The 17,307-nt window shown below is 41.5% G+C and overlaps 1 protein-coding gene across 2 annotated transcripts in view; it reads right to left on the reverse strand.

Moving 5' to 3' along the window:
* Positions 1–16,701, reverse strand: part of ccdc181 (coiled-coil domain containing 181) — a 29,366-nt gene extending 12,665 nt beyond the window's left edge. For both annotated transcript variants that reach the window (XM_067992327.1, XM_067992326.1), the window contains exon 1: positions 16,584–16,701. The gene's annotated coding sequence lies outside the window, so the exon portion shown is untranslated. The remainder of the gene's footprint in view (positions 1–16,583) is intronic.
* Between the last annotated feature and the right edge of the window lie 606 nt (positions 16,702–17,307).

The raw sequence follows: 17,307 nt of genomic DNA on the forward strand, positions 1-17,307 counted from the left end.
TAAAAATAGTGCTCCTTAAGTATTTGGAGCCTCATCTTAGCAGTTAAGGAGTATCTACACTTGCTATGTAGTCATTATGTATGATGCATTGCATGGTGGTTTTGTGGGGTAGAGCCTAGCAGAATTTAACCCTTACAGCAAGTTGGTTGGAATCTTACAAGCAAGCAAAAGACAGTGAAATCCCACAGAGAATATTGCTTAAAATGTTGTCAAACATTCAGAAGCCTTCAGATGCAGTGAAGGATCATTCATTTAGTGTAAGCTACAGGACTGCAGTTGGGCTCCAAAGAGCAAGCAGAATGAGCTCTCATTGCGCCCCTCAAACCCAGACATTTCCAAAATACCAGTGTTGGATCTCAGCTGAAAAATGTGCCGGTTATCTTCTAACACTCCTGGGCGTCTCACAGTAAAGCATCATTCAAAGCCACCACATACTTAGGTCCCACTTTGTCCTGCTCATCCCCTGGAGCCTGCAGTTCATCACGGTCATGTATGTTGATGCCTCACTCAATTTGCCATATTTTGCAACATATAACACACCATCACTATCTTGCTTCTCTAGTGCATACTGTACCACACCACCTCCCAATCTTCAAGACTCCTAAGCACTACTTAATGAGCGCCCGGATTTTGCATGGGTCTCAGTGTAGTGCTCCTCAGTCCTGTTGGATGTCATGATAATTATCATGACAGCCAAGGTCAAAGAATGTAGTGAAATTCACCCAGTACCTATCCATCTAGCTCATCATCTCATTGGAAAAGTCTTGAATGTTGAACTGTCACAAAGCACAAGAGTTACAAAAGCTCTCCGGATACCTGGCATTAATATCACAAGCTATCTATACATTGACTGAGTAATACTATTTTCTATTGTTGTAGGGCACTGCTTGGCTTGATGGAGCCTGAATGGGCATATGTGCAATCAATGATGTCCTGCACTGTCAATATCAAAGGCATCTTATTACTGTTAGAGATCAAGGTAGAGAGATAGTAAAAGAATCCATTTATATTAGGTTTCATTTTATGTTAGCTCTATAGTTAAAAACATAAAACTAAAAACCTGCAAATGTAGCTGACAGGCAGTATCGGTAGAATGTCAACAAATCTGTAAAGCTATAACTGTCATCATATAAAATAGCCTTAGATAGTTCTAATCTTCTCATGGATAAATCTATATGTTTATTCTTTTCTGCCACTTCCCTTCCTTCCAAGACAAACTTCCCCATAGGTTCCCTTCTCTAGTTTTTCTCCTATCTCCCCTCATGAGCCACTTCCTGCTCCCTCGACCCTATTCCCACCAAGCTGCTGACCGCCCAACTTCCCTTCCAGGCCCCCATGTTAACTGATATTGTTAATGGTTCCCTCTCCTCAGGTACTGTACCCCTCCCCTTCAAATCTGCCATCATCACTCCCCTCAAAAAACCCACCCTTGACCCCTCTGTCCTTGCAAACTACCGCCCCATTTCCAACCTCCCTTTACTTTCTAAAGTCCTTGATCATGTTGTCGCCTCCCAAATCCGTGCCCATCTTTCTCACAACTCCATGTTTGAATCCCTCCAATCAGGTTTCCACCCCTGCTACAGTACTGAAATGGTCCTCATCAAAGTTCACAAATGCCACCCTATGTGACTGTGGTAAACTATCCCTCCTCATCCTTCTTAGCCTGTCTGCAGCCTTTGATACGGTTGACCACACCATCCTCCTCCAACGCCTCTCCTCTGTCGTCCAGCTGGGTGGGACTGCGCTCCCCTGGTTCCATTCTTATCTATCCAGAGAATCACCTGCAATGGCTTCTCTTCCCGCTCCCATACCATTACCTCTGGAGTCCCCCAAGGATCTATCATTGGGCCCCTCCTATTTCTTATCTACATGCTGCCCCTCGCGACATCATCTAAAAACACGTCAGATTCCACATATTTGCTGACGACACTCAGCTCTACCTTACTGCCACCTCTCTCAACCCCTTCACTTTCTCTCATTTGTCACACTGCTCGTCCAATGAGCAAAAATTTCCTCCAACCAAATATTGGGAAGACCGAAGCCATTGTCTTTGGTCCCTGCTGCAAACTCTGTTCACTAGCCACCAACTCCATCCTTCTCTTAGGCCACTGTCTGAGGCTGACCCAGACCGTTCGCAACCTTGGCATCCTATTTGACCTGAGATGAGCTTCCGACCACATATCTGCTCCATCACCAAGACTGCCTACTTTCACCTCCATAACATCACCCGTCTCTGCCCCTACCTCAGCTCATCTGCTGCTGAAACCCTAATCCATGCCTTTGATACTTCTGGACTCGACTATTCCAATGCTCTCCTGGCTGGCCTCCCATTTTCCACCCTCCATAAACTTGAGCTCATCCAAAACTCTGCTGCCCATATATTCTAACTCACACCAAGTCCCGTTCTCCCATTACCCCTGTGCTCGCTGACCTACATTGGCTCCTGGTCCGGCAATGCCTCGATTTTAAAATTCTCATCCTGGTTTTCAAATCCCTCCATGGCCTCACCCTCCCTATCTCGGTCACCACCTCCGGCCCTACAACCCTCCGTGATCTCTGCACTCCTCCACTTCTTGTCTCTTGCGCATCCCCAATTTTAATCACTCCACCATTGGCGGCCATGCCTTCACCTACCTAGGCCCTAAAGCTCTGGAATTCCCTCCTTAAACCTCTCCGCCTCTCTACCGCTCTCTACTCCTTTAAGATGCTCCTTAAAACCTACCTCTTTGACCTGACCTAATACCTCCTTATGTAGCTCGGTGTCAAATTTTGTTTGATAACGCTCCTGTGAAGTGTCTTGGGACTTTTGTCCTGAAACCTTGCGGTGGAGTCTTTGAGTCTTTGGTCAGGTGAGCTAATAATACCTAATGTAAAACCAAGAGTGAAGGTGACGTAATCCCTTATAGCTGAGCTTAAAAGCGAGACCATTGTGATGTGATGTTGAAAGAAATTGGAATAAGGAGGAAAAAGAGAGAAAACAGAAGTATGAGCTCAACTGGCTGTAACATGCATTCTTCTGCGGCAAGCATCTTTTGTAATCTCAATTTTGGCCAGGAGTATGTTTGTTCATTTAACCCTTAATAAATTTCCAAGTTTTTCACCGTGTTTCGAACTCATTCTTGGCACATAAATATAGGACAGCAGCCTTTGTCTATATTATTACAAAAATACATTTCCAACACTACCTGTACCTCTGCTGCATCAGGTGGATACCAAAGTGCACATAGCAGGGTGCATACCTCAGCAGAGCTTCTGTGACACTCTGGACACATCACTGTACTGAGGATCAGCCAACTGCTGTGAAGTCTCCTATGGCAGCTCAGATGGAGCTGGAATCATAAAAAATTAGGGTTGTGATCACTTTAAGAGCCAAAGCATAGCTGTGGTCGCTGTGGATTGCCACTGTAAGTTAGATGCCAGGAAATAATACAACTCAGTGACCACTCCATGGTCAACCATAGGCAGTGCATGCAATGCTCTGCAATTATATCCAACATAATTGACACACTCCTATGGGTGTCTAATGCCAGGTGCAATGTGGATTCTACGTATTCTGCATTCCCTTTCAGCCCTCTGAACCTGCACTAAAAACAAATGTAAGCAACACTGCACATGCTGAAAATTGCACAGCATTTGCTATACTCCTGTTATTTTAACTCCTGTTCAAATAGGAGTAAACAATTGGAGTATTTTTTTAAAAATTAATGGAGGGTAGCAACAATGGAGCAAATAACGCAGCACATAGACTTTAATTGACCTTAACAAGGTTACTAATGTGAAAAAGAACAAAGTTCACTTTAACACCACTTGAAGTTGCTGTAAATTTGCAATTTCCATTGGCAGTGTCATTTGGAACCCTTAACTCAATTAAAATGTGACAAATATCAACATTGAAGTATCGATGGCTGTAATGACAAATTTATGGATGAATAATTGTCTAACAATTGAAATGTACAACTCATAATACAAAATTTCTGCTGTATTTACAATGAGCCACTCCTGAATAATCACTGGATTTAATACTCAAGTTTTGTTGCTAAAACTGTCTATTTCTTCTTTTTAAAAAAGTACAGCATTTACAATAAACAATAATACAATGTTGTCCTTCAGACTTGTTAAACAGTAAATTCATTCTCTGGCTTTGCGCTAAGTTTTTCACCTGTTTGTAGTCATTTGACTGAAAATCTTAAATCCCCAGCCATACTATTTCATGGAAGGAATTATTTAAAACATCAGTATTCAAGGTCACCATAACAGTGTAATTTTCTCCAGTACAGCTGAAATAGACTCTAGGGTATCAAACTGTCCCCAGTTCCAATTCACTCTCTCCTCTTTACATAGTGCCAAATAGTTTTCATTTTTACTTACTGTATACATATTACTTGCTTGTCTTTGTCTGTAATCTGACTGATTGTCGTAACCAAGTACCTATAATTTTTCTGCTTCCTGAATGGGACTTACTGCTCTACCACACAGTCAATATGAAAGCCTTCTCTTGATAGATGTCATGATGAAACAATGCACTCTAATAGTCCTCTAGCACAATACATTGGCCACTACCAACACGTGACATTGGAAATCCTGATGTGGCAAATAGCATTTTTGATTAGTAAATAAAAAGTGAGTAATAGACACCATCATTGAGTGAGTGATCTCAATAATCATCTTTGCGCAGTGTACGCGTGTGTACTTTAACCTTTGTGCTTGTTGGTAAAATGGTATGATGAAAAGCAGAGTTTGCAAGTGTTATTTTGTGTGCTTTATTTCATTAGTTACTGCTTATTGTTTATCTGATAAAAGATGTGTAATACAGGTGAAAACGTCAGACTTCAGCACCATGGAAACACCAGCAACATTGTATGGAGAAGGGAGCGGTCATCATGGTCAGCTCGACCAATAGGAAGGAATAAGTGCTCCAGGCCAGCCAAAGAAAGCAAGCCCAACCAATAATGAGCAGCTCCAGCAGAGCACATCATGGCAAAGAGCAAAGGGCAAGCAGCATCTGGATGGAGAGCAGGGCCAGGTCTGTCATGTCTCGTTGTGCGAGTCAACATACTCAGCAATCACTCTGATGAATCAAAGTACTGCTTGAACTGCTGGACAAAAACCTAGAAGCTGCACCAAAGTGTGCTGTGTCTGATAAATTCATGCCAGAATCCAAATTTTGGTGAAAGAGAAAGACTGCAAAGTTTCACACTGAATAGTGGCAGATGTTTCTTAAGTAAATATACACATGATGTACATTCATCTCTATTGTGTGTAAGGTGTTTTCTACTAACATTAGTGGTTAAAATGGTGTAACCATTAGCCTGTGGCTAATCAGTGATTTCTATTGGACAACACTGCTTTTGCAGAATGTCTCCTGTGAATTTCAGATTATTTGTACTCAATACACATGAATACCCATTACTGCTCATTCAAACTTATTATTTTCTTAACAACTTCTTCCATTTACAATGTTTAAACAATTTTCGAAAGAATTTGTTTGTGTATTTTTTTTAAAAATGGCCTGATTTGATTTATTTCCCCTCTTATCATCCATCCCACCTTCCTCAGTTGACCGGGCTGGACAATGCACGTGTATACTTTAGAGATATTAACATATGATAAAATATATTGCAAGGCACACTCAGGTTTGTAACCAGAAGGCTACAAAATGACATGCCCAATGATATCTTGTCTCAATGATTGTGTCTGCTGCCAGTTAACTGAAAAACTCACTGTCCTTTCATCTCTGGAACCCAAGACCAACAAACATAAAGTTTCCTTTCTATCCTGGCTATAAAGGGTCCAACATGAAAGTCTCAATCCATTTTCCAGTGGGCACTGGTCCATAGGTCAATAATGCCCATAGCTTGTCACAAATTCGCAATATCATTCAGACAGTCCATAAGGATGGCTGATGGGTAAAGTGGTACTCTTCTGAGGTTGCGGCTGAACAGAGGAACTTTCTCTGCATCTGACCTGACAGTGCCAGATGCTGATTCTGGGTCCTAACTTTAAGGAACATAAACATTCACCAAAAATGCTAAAACAAATACCAAAAATGTGCTGTAGTAGATACAGCACCTGTGAATATGCAACTTTATCCCTGAAACAGTATCACACAATTTCCAGATTCAATTGGCTACAGCTCCTTCAGGAGCTTAATCTGTACAAAAGCTTCACAGTGCAGAAACATTCTCCTTTAAAATAGGATTTATTATTACTGTATCTTCTTTTGCTCCACCATTGGCAGCTATGCCTTCAGCTGCTCTGGAATCTCACCCCCCACCCCTGAACCCCTACATCTCTCCGCCTTCCTCTCCTCCTTTTAAGACCCTCCTTAAAACGAACTCTTTGACCAGGCTTTTGGTCACGCCTCTTAATATTTCTTTCTTTGGTCAGCATTCATTTTTTCCACATGCCTGTGTGAAGCACCTTGGGATGTTGTTTCTACAGTAAACTCACTAAATAAATACAATTTGTTGTTTCTTAACACAACCATGCAATGGTTTAGATGTCTTTACAAGGTGCACATGGCTGTATCTTCAAATAAATCTAAATATTATACAGATTTCAATGGTATAGCTTACCATACTATTAAACTGCTTCTTGAAATGTTTGTGTTAAATTGAACTACATATCCTTCACATGCATTTTATTGAAAAATAAAATGCTAATTAAACTTGCGCCATATTTACATAAAATTTTAAGATACGAAACATTCATATTAAAACCATCTTACTAGATGATTAATATTTACACCATAGATAGAATATCTAAGCTACAGTAGCTTTCCATTCCAAAGAAATGTCACAGACCCTTTTCACCATACAATCTTGAATCCTCTTATATTTGTCTGCAGATCTCCGTATGCTAGCATTTGATCTTTCAGTTGCATCATCCATCAGTCGTAAAATTAAAAAAGATGGAATTTCCCTCCATTTTATTAACCTCTGCACATAATGGGTATTAGAATAATAGAGTCCTAGCTCAGACACTACATTTACTGAATAAATCAAGTTTTATTTTAGTGTGAAGTTTAATTAAGATAAAACAAGCCTGCATGCTTGTCCACATTCTGTAATAACACTCAAGTTAGCCTGAATAGTTTACAAATGCTTTGGGAGTTAAGAAACAGAATGATGAGCTTATCTTTGCAAATTAAACTTGGCATTTAACACAATTGCACTGAGGTAAGTCGCTCTTATTCAAAATAGTTCTTAAATCAAATTCACTCACCAACACACCACTTTCCCCATTGCTAAATTGAAGAAAGCCAACTGAACTTATTAGTGAAGAACACAGATGTTTAGGATAACCATTTGAAATGACACAGAAAGTAAATAGTATTTATTTTCAGATATGGAAAAGTAGCATAGTGACAATTATCTCTCCACTTCCACTCCCCCCCCACCCCAAAAAATCCTCCCCTACATTATATTTCACATCATTCACCCTGATTTCTAAATGATTACTCCACGATATATGACACTCTGTGACCCGCTGGTTAGAAATGCCAGTCTGACCCAAACTGAATCCCTGATGATTTTCCTTCCTTCTGTCAAACAGGAAGCAAACAGACTATCGTTCGCAGCAAATTACCCAGCTTTCAGGAGAACAGCGTCCACGACACCACACAACCCTGCCACGGTAACCTCTGCAAGACACGCCAGATCATCGACACAGATACCACCATCACACGAGAGGACACCACCCACCAGGTGCATGGTTCATACTCCTGTGACTCGGCCAACGTTGTCTACCTCATACGTTGCAGGAAAGGATGCCCCAGAGCATGGTACATTGGCGAGACCATGCAGACGCTGCGACAACGGATGAACGGACACCGCGCAACAATCGCCAGACAGGAGGGTTCCCTCCCAGTCGGGGAACACTTCAGCAATCAGGGACATTCAGCCACCGACCTTCGGGTAAGCGTACTCCAAGGCGGCCTTCGAGACACACGACAACGCAAAATCGTCGAGCAGAAATTGATAGCCAAGTTCCGCACCCATGAGGACGGCCTCAACCGGGATCTTGGGTTCATGTCACGCTACACGTAAGCCCACCAGCGAACAAAAGCTATCTGTTTTTAATATAACGGGTCATTTGCTGGCTTTCTCTGCCTTCCGGATGTTTCTGCCACTCTCTCTGTTTTTTTTTCTGTTTGTTTTTTTTTGTTGACTGTATATTCGGGGGCTCTGTAGGTAACACCTCTCTGTCTGAACACGGTGATTGCCTTGGCAACGGGCAGTTGCAAAGACCATCTGTAATCACCATGTATTGTTCTGTGATTTATAAATGCATAGGCTTCGAGGAGTTCCTGACATTTACCTGAGGAAGGAGGAAGCCTCCGAAAGCTTGTAAATTTCAAATAAAATCATTGGACTATAACTTGGTGTTGTAAAATTGTTTACAATTGTCAACCCCAGTCCATCACCGGCATCTCCACAAACAGGAAGCTTGCCTCTGAAGACGGTGAGGCAAGAATAACAATTCACAGCAAGGAAAATAGGCAAGTTTAAGCTGAAATTCTAACTCAGGTCTCCCAGTCAGTCAATGTATTAATCTGCTTTATATATCAAACTTATCTCAAGCTTAAAAGTTACACAGTACCTAAATTAAAATGAATCCAGAAAGTAAGTAGGTTATTACAGATGCATCTGAACATAAAAGAGTGCAGTACTAGAGAAGTTTCTGCAGTTCATCTTGCCAGTTCCAAACATTAATGCCTTTAGATCATCTACTCTATCCAATTCTCCCTTAAGTTTCTATACTCTATCTGCCTTCCCATGCAGTCACCACCCTCTGAATAAGTTAGTTAAATCTAAACTATCTGCACAGCTTCCCTCTTCTAATCTTGAGCTCTTGTTCCCTGATTCTAAAGTCTGTAGCAATCTCAAACATATTAACAGGGTGCAAGCAACCTATTCCCATAAGAATCTTGAAAACGTCACTACCTCCTCTCTCCAATGTAAACAATCCTTAGATCATCAATCTTTCCCCATAACTCTGATGTCGTAAGCTAGGTATCAGTTTGGTTGCCGTTCTTCTGCACTGCCTCCAATGCCTGGATAGCCTTGTTATAGTACAAGAACCAGGATTATACTCAGTACTCCAGGTATGGAAGAACCAGTGCCTTGAACAGATTCATTATCATCTCATTTCTCTGGCTATACATTCCAGTTAACTTTCCTTACTACTGCCACACACTGTGCTGTTGGTTTCAGTGAATTATCCACCAATATCCCCAGGTCCCTCTCCTGTATTGTGTCCTGTTTCCTAGAGCCACTTAATTTATATACCAACCGTTTGTTTCCCTTCCCTAGTCTCATTTCCTTGCATTTGTCTCTATTAAATGATATTTGCCATTCTTAAGCCTACCTTCGTACCTGTCCAAATCCCTTGATATTTGTTCCCAACTGTTTGAACTCCCACATCGCTCAATTTGGGGTCATTTGAAAACTTAGACTGCTTTGTTGCTGTTGCCAGCTCTAAATTATTTATATATGGCTGTAAACAGCAATGATCCCTGTGGCATGTCAATGCAGCTCCCTTCTCTGCTTCCTCTAGTTTAACCAATTTTCAATCCACCTCAGAAGCTTGCCCCCCTCCACATTCCTTGCTTTTGTATCTTGTGGACTATTCATTTTTGTGGCATGGTATCAAAAGCTTTGTTGAAATCAAAATACACGACATCCACAAAATTTCCACCGTGTACAAAATCAATCATTTCCTCAAAAGAATGCCAGAAAATGTGTTAGGCAAGGTCTCCCTCTTACCATACCATGCCAACCTAGTTTTCTCACTTTCTCCTCTTTCAGGATGCATTCTAATACTTTACCCACAACAGGTATTAGACTCACTGCCCTCTATTTTCCTCACGTTGTGCCTATGCCCCTTTTTAAAGATTGGTATTCAGAATCGACTACTCCAATGGTCTGCTGGTCATCCTCCACAAACTTCAGATCATCCAAAACTCTTGCTGCTCATATCCTATCCCACACCAAGTCTCATTCACCCATCTCCTTGTGGCTCCTAATGCCCCAATGCCTCAGATTTAAAATTCTTGTACTTAGTTCAAATCCCTTCATGGCCTCTCCCCTCCCTATCTCTGTAACCTTCTCCAGGCCTACAACCCTCCCAGAACTCTGCTTTCTTCCAACTCTGACCTCCTAGGCATCCTGAAATTTCTTTGCCCCACTCTTGGAGGCTGTGCCTTCAGCCATCTGGTCCCTAAGCTCTGGAATTCCCTCCCTAAATCTCACTACCTCTCCACCTCCCTCTCCTCCTTTAAGACCCTCCTTAAAACCCACCTCTTCGAACACGCTTTTAGTTATCCCACCCTTCTTCGCCTCGTTGTCGATTTTTGTCTGATTATACTTGTGAAGTGCCTTGCCCATTTTTCTGCGGTAATAGCACTACATAAATGCAAGTTACTGTCCTTATTGTTAGCTCCTCTCCAGTCCTTAGGCACTGCCTGTTTCTAATGATTCCCTAAAGATATTGGCAAAGACGTGATGAATTCTGCTAGCCAATTCTTTAAGTGCCCTTATACGAAATCCATTCAGATCTGGTAGCTTTAACTTCGTTAGCCTATCAGTAACCAACTTATCTGAAATTTCTATGTCTTTCTTCTGCAACCCCCCAACCCGGAATTTCAACCTCTATGCTTGAAAGACTGCCCATGGTCTCCCCCATGAGCACAGAAAAGAATTAATTAATTTATTTGCTATCCCTTTAACTTGATTTCATGTTACCCTTGGGATTTTTAAAATATTTTCCAAAAATATTTGAGCTTTCTCTTAATATTCGTTGTTATATTAATCCTTCTTATATTACCTCTCCTGATCAGTATCTTAACCTCCTTTACCTTAGTTTTTTTTATATTTGTCTTAGTCCACTATGCTACCCATAGCTTTATATTTTAGGAACATTCTTTTTTTGTCCATTAGCCCTGGCATTACTTCCATTGTTGGCCATATCAGTTTTTTTCCCTTTAATATCCCTCTTCTCTTATGGTATGTATCTGCTATGTACTCTGTGTACAATGCATCATGTTTGGAAATACTTTTCTTCCATGTTTTCTGCCCCCGAAACACTGCTCCTCCAGTTCAGTTTCCTTAGCTCACCCTTCAGTCCCATAAAATTTTTCTAAAGATGAGTACTTCTATTATACTCAATTCTCTTGTTTATCATAAGCCTAACCTTAAATTCTACCATATTGCTCTCTCTGTTGCTAAGGTGCTCTCTGACTCTAACCTGCTCCACCACTCCTAGCTGTTCTTCAATCAATTCTTCCATTTAAAAATCTAATATTGGCCTAGATTTTCAGCCCAACCCCCACCAATTTTTTCAGCAGATTTGGAGCAGATGTGAGCAGAAATTTGTTCGAGGATCAGCTCTGCCACATCCCCACCTCCTCTATTTCCCAGTGAGTGGACCTGGGCAGCCTAAAACCCAAATTAAATTGAAGTGAGGGAAATACAACCTCTTGCATTTTCCACTTTTTGGCCCAAGTGAATGCCTGGGCCACCTGTTAGGCCCAGCATTCAAGTGTTATAAGAGTGGCAGAAGGGGCCCTAAGGATTTCACTGAAGAGGGACCTGTGCAAGTGTTCTCAAGCCCATCAGCATCAAACAAAACTTTTAAACCAAAAAAATATTTTCTTTTGCAGAAAGCTTTGCAGGTGCCTCTTCCTCCCACTGCACCAGCCACAGCTGGGCAGTAACTTCCACTGCTGTCACTTCCAATGGAAATTTGCTGCTGGTATATCCGTGGGCAGGGATTCGGTAAAATACCTCCCACCCAATTTCTTCTATCCGCCAACCAGTACAGCACCCAAAAATGAGCTAAAGTAACTGGGAAAACTCAGCCCCTAGCATTCATGAACATTAGTCTTATTACATCCTTTGATATTCTGTCCAATGGCATAATTATATTCCTGTAGTTGCATTATTCTATAAACCTTCTGCGATTTTCCTAAAAATGGGGGAACATTTGGCAAGCAGTGACCACAATATAATTATGTCCAGTATAAGATTGGAAAGGAAAAGTGGAGATGGTAAATTTGACTGCAAAAAATAATTACTCCAAGATAAAAAAGGGAGCTCGCCCACATTAAATAGAAGGAAAAACTAGAAAACAGTACTGCAGATCAGCAATGGAAACTATTTAAATGGGAGATGGAAAGGGTACAAATCAAGTATATTTCAATGAGGAAAATTGAAGTATATCGAAGTTCTGCTCACCTATCACCCCATCCTCGCATTGGCTCCTGGTCCGCCAATATCTCCTCGTGTTTAAATCCCTTCATGGCCTCACCCCTGCCTATCTCCATAACCTCCTACAATCCGAACCCAACTCTCCATTCTTCTGATTCTAGCCTCTTGTTCACCCTACGCTTGAGCATTAGCGGCCGTGGCTTCAGCCACCCAGACTGAATCCCCTCCCTAAACCCCTCCATCCATATATATATCTCTCTCTCTCTCCTCTTTTAAGACCCTCCTTAAGCCCCACCTCTTTGACCAAAGTCATACCTCCTAATATATCTTGCTTTAGCTTGGTGTCCATTTTTTTTTCTGATTATTGCCTCTGTGAAGTGCCTGGAGATGTTGTTCCATGTTAAAAGTGCTATGTAAATTCAAGTTGTTATTGTGAACTGTGGAAAAGCATTATTAGTAAAATCAATGAAAGTGAATTGGCATTTGGATACCGATACTGAAATTATAGTTTTATTGTCTTACATTTAATTTATTTGCATTGCAATGGGTCTAACTTTGAAGTGCCTGCACATCAAATAATCAGGTAGTGTTTCACTGATTATTTTGAAATGATTTTTAATGAAATAGTAGCCCAAAGAAAAACAGCACACTTCAATGAATGTCATCATTTACAAAGTGGAAATGGGCAAGTCCCAACCTGAATTGGAGTTTTCTATGACTTACAGTCTACAAGCACTAATTGTTAAAGTAGAGGCGAAAGACCTGAACCAAGTGTGAACTATGTGCGATATTTTCTAACCCCCCGCCACCCCAACAAAAATGTATCCCCTCTTCACCAGGCCATGACTCTTATAAAGGGCACAGTTCCACATATGCTGGACCTCACTCAAGCAACCATTCTTCATGTGTAGGCCCAGACTGTGAGAAACGTCAGAATGATAAACCTAGAGGGCATCATAACGAAGCCCGATCCTATTGTTACCGGACATGTGCATGCGTATGCTTTACAGACAAGATGACTGGACAACAACCAAGAAGGGAACCCTGGCTAATTTTCCCTTCCTTAGCACAAGGGCACTGAGGAACCCCATTTGCGTTGGTTAATTCAGCACAGAACAAGAATCAGTCCTGGGACCTTTGAATCTGTATGCTTATTTACTACACATTGTATTTTTACCCCTCAGGGAAGCCATGTAGTATCTTCTCATGCAGTTCCTCACACCCATTTCTGCTTCCATACCCCCAGTTATTGCTGTTACCACCAACACTGCCATCACAATGCTGAGGAAGGCTGAAGGTATATGGTGAACACAACCACAACCAACAGCTATGATATGTAGCATTTTCAGGGTCCTCTTCAAGCATTACTTACTTGAATCCATCATAGAAAATTCACTACCCTGTCTTAGTGCTAATCTACCTCACTTGCGTATGCACCTGGCAGCAACTGTGTTTCAAGATAAGTTGCTTTCTGGGTGCAAGTGACAAATATTGAAATTCCACAATAAGAATTCAGATAAGAAAAGGTTTGAGAGGAGTGTACACAAGATGCTACATTTGAAAACCAAAGATTCAACACAATGCTGGAGTAATGAAAACAGCACAGTGAGGTTGCTAGAAGCACAGTAAACACAATATTAAGTTGCATGACTATACCTGTGCTCTTAATGAATGATGGATCATTCAACTGACTTTAACATACATGAATACTGTATCAGAGTTACTTTTGTGGCTAAAGTTGCAGAGGCAAGAAGCCTACTGCCTTTACACAAATATCAGACACTGCACTCTACATTGCCAGTACTTTGTTATCCATTGTATTAGTAAAATATTATAGAATGTTTGGAGATCAAATGACTACCTGAATTGATGCGCCTCATAAGTCAGCATCCTCATGGTCTGAATGGCTAGCAATTAGTATGTACTGTTATACAATCTGAGGTTAGAAAATTTGTGGTTCCCATACAAAAATGTGCATTATAGATCTATATATACACCGTGACAATACCAGAGCTCTGCATCTATATTCACCAATTTTAGAGGGCATGTGCCAGGAAAAAAACTGCATTCTTAAAGCACGGGTCCATTTTATCACCCGGTAAAGTAGTACAATAAACAGAAAGAACTTGCATTTATACAGCGCCTTTAATGACCACAAGACGTTTCAAAGCGCTTCATAACTAATTAAGTACTTTTGAAGTGTAATCACTTTTATGATTTGGGAAATACAACAGCCAATTTGCACACAGCAAGGTCCCACAAATAGCAATGAAATTAATGGCTAGATAATCTGATTTAGTGATCTTGGTTGAGGGATAGATATTGACCAGAACACTGGGAGAACTCCCCTGCTCTTCTTCGAATAATGCCATGGGATCATTTATGCCCATCTGAGGGCAGACGGGACCTCTGTTTAATGTCTCATCTGAAAGACAGCAACTCTGACAGTGCAACACTGGAGTGTCAGCCTAAATTATGATTATTTTAAATTTGTTCATGCGATGTTGGCGTCGCTGGCGAGGCCAGCATTTATTGCCCATCCCTAATTGCCCTGGAGAAGGTTGTGGTGAGCCGCTGCAGTCCGTGTGGTGAAGGTTCTCCCACAGTGTTGTTAGGTAGGAAGTTCCAGGATTTTGACCCAGCGACGATGAAGGAAGGGCGATATATTTCCAAGTCGGGATGGTGTGTGACTTGGAGGGGAATGTGCAGGTGGTGTTGTTCCCACATGCCTGCTGCCCTTGTCCTTCTAGGTGGTAGAGGTCGTAAGTTTGGGAGTTACTGTCGAAGAAGCCTTGGCGAGTTGCTGCAGTGCATCCTATAGATGGTACACACTGCAGCCATGGTGCGCTGGTGGTGAAGGGAGTGAATGTTTAGGGTGATGGATGAGGTGCCGATCAAGCTGGCTGCTTTGTCCTGGATGGTGTCGAGCTTCTTGAGTGTTGTTGGTGCTGCACTCATCCAGGCAAGTGGAGAGTATTCCATCACACTCCTGACCTGTGCCTTGCAGATGGTGGAAAAGCTTTGGGGAGTCAGGAGGTGAGTGGGGCTTGAAACAACAACCTTCTGGCTCAGAGACAAGACTGATGGAATATTGCAATAACTGCCAAGTACTTTATTAACAGTGCTTATGATACAGGATATGAAATTAAACAAAAAGGGAAATCAGTCATCATCTCAACAAGAAAGACAGGTTAGCATTAGAACTGGCATCTTTTATAGACTGACAAAGACAGGTCATTTCCAATTTGGCAAATAAAGGTAGTGTGAACAGGTGAAAGTCAACAATCCAAACATGCTAACTACTTTCAAATAGAGACAGCTGCTGGGTTCAACAGCCAACAACAGGTTTAGAAAAATTAAACAATTTATGCTGAACAAAGGTTGTATCTGTTAAGTTAGGTAGATAGACATATGAAGGGCAAAAGAATTGGAATGATAAAAAACAATTACAAAAAAGGGAATATTAACATTGTGGTTAATGTTTCAACGAGAAGGCTGAATAGTGTTCAAAAGGGAATATGAGGCACTATTCTTGTACTTGGTTGGAGCTATGTAGGAGCCTAAAAATAGAAAATTCAGACTTAGAATGATGATCAGGAGGGAAAGAATGTTGAAGTGACAAACCAGAGGGAGATCAAAATCATACCTACGAACAGAAGAGAGATGTCCAGCAAAGTGTAGTTCCATCTACATTTAGTTTCCTCAATATTGAGACGACTAGAACTGTGAGCAACTTACAATGTCCTAGATGATATACGTGTAAATGTTCCAATTTTCAAATGGCCAGCAACAATGTTACACACCTTTTTAAACTTAATATTTAAATATGAACACTTAGGATTATCTTAAAAGAAAATTGTATATAATAAGGTTTGTTATAATGCAAACTACGTTACTTTTTAAAATTTTGCTGAATCGTAATCATAACTCAATAGCACAACTAAACATGACAAGCACACAGCAATACCCCTTCAAATGCTTTGACAATTGTCACACACCTAACTTTTCTTCCCATATTTTTTTTAAAAGCAGCATTGAGTCAAAAATCGAAAGGTGCGGGGGGGGGGGGGGGGGGGGGAGTAGCTCTATTAATTAAATAATAATAAATAGCCCCTTAATAGATTAACTCTTAAAATGGATGCCTATATACTATAAACCAAATCATTTGTTATTCCGCACTCCAAATGGAGGATTTTTTAAATTCCACACTCCGTAATTAAATATAAACCTATTGTTGCTGTGGTATTTAGTGCTTTGGACTCAAAGCAGGACAGGAAGATGTAAGCCTGTGGTTTCGGCCCGTAAGCAGTGAATGGCGCTTCACTACAGGAACTCTACAAAATAGGATATGGTTCCTCCGCCGCTGTCACCTACTTGTTCATGGCGACCTTGTTACAACCGTGCACTGCCCTTGTAATCGTCCGTTCCTCGCTGTGGATGCTACCGCCACTCGAATGCTGCGTTCAAAATGCGTTCTCTTCCCAACAGCTACCGTGCGCGAGCCCAGGTTAGCATGGCAACAATCCCTAGGCAACGGAGACAACTGTCGAGTCATGTGACGCACTGGTTGCTAGGTTTTGGCTGCGGCCGTGGCGCGCTTGCGCGGTGGTTTACTGGGTAAGAAACCGCGCTTTACTATGTGTTTGAACAGCAGAAACTGATTAAGACGATGGCAGAAATTTCACCGGAGAAATTTGACTAGAATCAATAAAACAATAAATAATATAAACTGAAAGGTGAACTAATCCAGCTCCCGGCCGCCATCACAAAGGCTCTCTTTCCAGTGTTAGGTGGTAAGCTCTGAGGAAAGAAGCTCTATCTCAGCAGTTCAGAGAGAACGCAGTTAAGGAAACCCTCCAAATATATAAAATAGTGGTCAATCTAATGTGTGTTGGACAGGGGTAGTCAAGAATATTTTCAGGTCAAGCAGGGTTAATGGTGGGAATGATGGAACCAACGTGGAGGGAGGCGAAGGAGCCAGATAGGAATGGGGAGGAGGCAAATGGGAGGAGGGGCAGGGAGAAAGATAGGAACAAGAATAGGCCATTCAGCCCTTCAAGCCTGCTCTGCCATTCAATCAGGTCATGACAGATCTGTA

The sequence above is a fragment of the Heptranchias perlo genome, chromosome 11, assembly GCF_035084215.1.
Source record: "Heptranchias perlo isolate sHepPer1 chromosome 11, sHepPer1.hap1, whole genome shotgun sequence".
In the NCBI taxonomy this organism is placed as follows: Eukaryota; Metazoa; Chordata; class Chondrichthyes; order Hexanchiformes; family Hexanchidae; genus Heptranchias; species Heptranchias perlo.